Source organism: Triticum dicoccoides, chromosome 4A, assembly GCF_002162155.2.
Source record: "Triticum dicoccoides isolate Atlit2015 ecotype Zavitan chromosome 4A, WEW_v2.0, whole genome shotgun sequence".
Taxonomy (NCBI): Eukaryota; Viridiplantae; Streptophyta; class Magnoliopsida; order Poales; family Poaceae; genus Triticum; species Triticum dicoccoides.
Window position 1 is genome coordinate 300,649,060 of NC_041386.1, and position 3,675 is coordinate 300,652,734.

Sequence of the window (3,675 nt, forward strand, 5' to 3'; positions counted from 1 at the left end):
TCCTAATGATGTGATCCCGTTCATCAAATGACAACACATGTCTATGGTCAGTAAACTTAACCATCTTTGATTAACGAGCTAGTCAAGTTTCCGATTAATACAATTCTAGCATGAATAATAAACATTATCGTGATATAAGGAAAAATAAATAACAACTTTATTATTGCCTCTAGGGCATGTTTCCTTCAGAGCCATCCCCGCGCTCCACACCATAGAGAGCTTCCGTGCTCGAGCTCATCGTCCCACATGACCGCAACCGTGCGCATCCTCCCTTGTGCCTCGATCTCGCTGGAGACCAGCTCCCCTGCTCCATTCCCTTCCTTCTTTCTCTCTCCCTTACGCATTCAAGCTCTCGGCTTGTTCTCTTATTCACAGGGAACTGAGCCACCATGGCGCCGCCACCTCGTCCCCGCCGTACTTCTTCTTGTTGCCGCCTAGGACTCCTCCGCCCACACCGGAGTTCACACCAACTACAGCACCACCTCACCCCTGCTTTACAGCGAGCGCTGCCATATGTTGACCTGCTGCTCCTCCTCAAGGTCGCCAGCGTGGGTCCCGTGAAGCCCTCGCCCGTTCGTCCCCGCCGGAGCCACGAAGTTGCCCGTACGGGACCTCGTCTACCTCCCCCGTATCACTCCTCTTCTGCCGGTGAGCAGCACCAGTTGGGTCCTTCTTTATTCTACCCACCTTCCGTCCTCTCTACGCTGAAACTCTGTTTCGCGTTCTTTCTACAGAAACTCAGGCCGCCACCATCGCCCTCTGCTTCGCGCTGCATTCCGCGCCTCGATCTTCCCCAAGACCGGCCGGATCCGTCTTCCCGCGCGTGGATCCGCCCGTTCCGGCCGGTTCCCGTCGACCCCGTCACCATAACCTCCCCTGGGGCCGTCCTCTGCATCGCGATGAACCTGCTGCTGCATTTGTTCTTCGTTCTTCAGTAACGAGCAGCAACAGCTCACTCGGTTGAGCCACACGTTGATCGTGACCCCAAGGCCAGCGACCTCATGCCTCACTAGCTCGTGGGCCTCTGCTTCCCCGCTGGCCTGTTGGCCCAATGTGAGCTTAGAATTTCATCTAGTTTCATAATATCCAATTTTCATCCATGTTAAAAATGTTTAAACTTGCTTTTGGCATTATTTTGCATATATGCCATGTTAAAATGATTTATTTAATAACTAAATAACCGTAGCTCCCTATTAAATAAATTTCACATGTAAATGGGGAAGAAAAATGCATAGTTTAACATGGTGCACTTTATTTTTCTGTTTACCAACAATAAAATATGGTTTTAGGTAGAACAGTACCATACCCAAAATATGCACATGTGGATTTTCTAAAATTGTTGTTTGTTGTTCCGGCCTCATTTGAACTTGCCTAAATGTGTAGTTTGCTTATGCTTCACTTCTTGTCATGTTTACAACATTTAATATTGGTGGGTACAAAAACGAGAGTGAACTAAATAATCGAATGTGGTGTTTCGTCAATATGCAACTCATTGCATATTGAGCTCCACTTAATTTGTGGAATTGTTTGTTGCACCTTGCCATGACATGAATCATTAAACCAGACATGCATCATGCTTGATTGTGCATCATGCCATCGATATGATTGATTGCTTACCATGTTCTTTGCTTCTTTCCAGTGTTGCTTCTTCTTGATAGTTCCGGTTACATTGCGATCATGAGGATTCGTTCGACTACTTTATGGACTCGGTATTCTTCCTAGCAGGATCTTAGACAAGATGACCGTTACCCTGGATACCACTACTATCTTTGCTTTGCTAGTTGTCTCGATGCTATCGCTATGTCGTGCTAGCTACCACTTGTTATCAAGCCGCCCAAATTGCCATGATAAGCCTCTAACCTTTTCCACCATCCCAGCAAATCATTGTTTGGCTATGTTACCGCTTTGCTAAGCCCCTCTTATAGCGCTGCTAGTTGCAGGTGTAGTTGCAAGATGTTCCATGTTGGGACATGGATATCATGGGATATCACAAGATCTCTTATTTAATTAATGCATCTATATACTTGGTAGAGGGTGGAAGGCTTAACCTTTCGCTTGGTGATTTGTTGTTCCATCTTGCCGCCCTAGTTTCCGTCATACCGGTGTTAGGTTCCTTGATTTTGCGTTCCTAACATGGTCATGGTATATGGGCCCCCCTTGATAGTTTGCTTTGAATAAAACTCTTCCAACAAGGCCCAACTTTGGTTTTAACATTTGCCAACATGATAATACTGATAACTAATTAATTGGCATAGGGGGTCGCATCCCCGAGGATTCTTAATTCAACATAATACAGGGGGTCGGTGCTGTTGGTTCTGGTCCAAATTGGGCCATGTCCGGCGCCCCCTGGGCAACCAGGGTCTCAGCCAACGTGACGTCTTGCCCATCTATCGATGCAACAAACCCTGGGTCTATTTCCTAGAATGTGCATAGGCACGAGATCAAGATTGAAGCACCAACCCAAGTTAGAGATTGAAGGACCAATTCATTTGAGGAACCAACATGTAGTTCGGAAAGACCGAGATCGAGCCATAAGAGCAAGGTATCGGCAAGAGAAGGGCCCCCCTTGCCGGGCAGGCGAGCTCGGCAAGGGGCAAGGCCACCGCATGGAGCAGGCAACCGAGGCGTCCCGGCAAGGTCCGCCGGGGCTCGTGGGGGGCAGAACCACCCCACCAACCACTCAAGGGTGACCCGCGTCATCAATAAGTGCGGTGTCAAGCCGCAAGATGATTAAGTGACAGTCGTTCACCACATGGCATCCATTTCCTACAGTAGAAGCCTACATATGACACCCGTCCTATGACGTGTCAAGGAGACGGGCGCGAAGATGGCAAGATAGCCCGGCAAGCCTTGTCGAGCGACCTGTGATGTGACACTAAGCGACATCATTTAATGCACCCTGTCAGCCTGCAGATTTTGGTATGATAGCACTGTTTGCTATCATATTAGTGGATAATGACTACTTTGCCATTGTGGTGACCCCTTAATCGGAGGCCCATGGCACCCGTAGGAGGGGTTAGAAGGTCGTAAAATTGATGAACCCAAGCCACCATACGTGCGTAGTCGCTGCGGCCCAGAGGCGAACCATGCCGGGCAAGTGTACTACGCATCACCACATTCACTCCACCATCAATCCACCAAAGTAGGAGTAAGGTCTTACACCTCGCGGCGGCCCGAACCTGGGTAAATTTCTTGTGTGCTCTCCGCGGTGCTACCATACGCTGGCCTGCTCCTTGTGCAACGCGACGTCCCCCTGCCGAACTAGCAAGGGCCCGCCCGGTCCCATAGGTAGCCGCGGACATCCCGCAACATGTTTGGTGCGCCAGGTAGGGGGCTTGCTTCCGCGAACCTGAAAGTGTGTGCAGCGCATCATCTTCATCACCATCTTCATCCTCGATAGCGCCATCGACAATGGCACCCAAGAAGAAATCTGGTGCCTCGGCTCATCCATCCACCTCGAAGACTCCACCGCCGTGGCCTCTAGTGCCGTAGGGGACACAGGGGCGCGCGAGGACGTGGATGCTTCTGGGATGTGGTTGGAGTAGGTGGCGCCATTAGCACCTCCCTCGTGGCCGACCCGGGGGCCGGATCTACCAGAAGAGAACAACATCAGCAACGTCTCAACGGTTAGGCTCTACAAGGTACGGGCAAGGGGGTCACTCCGTCTGCGCACCC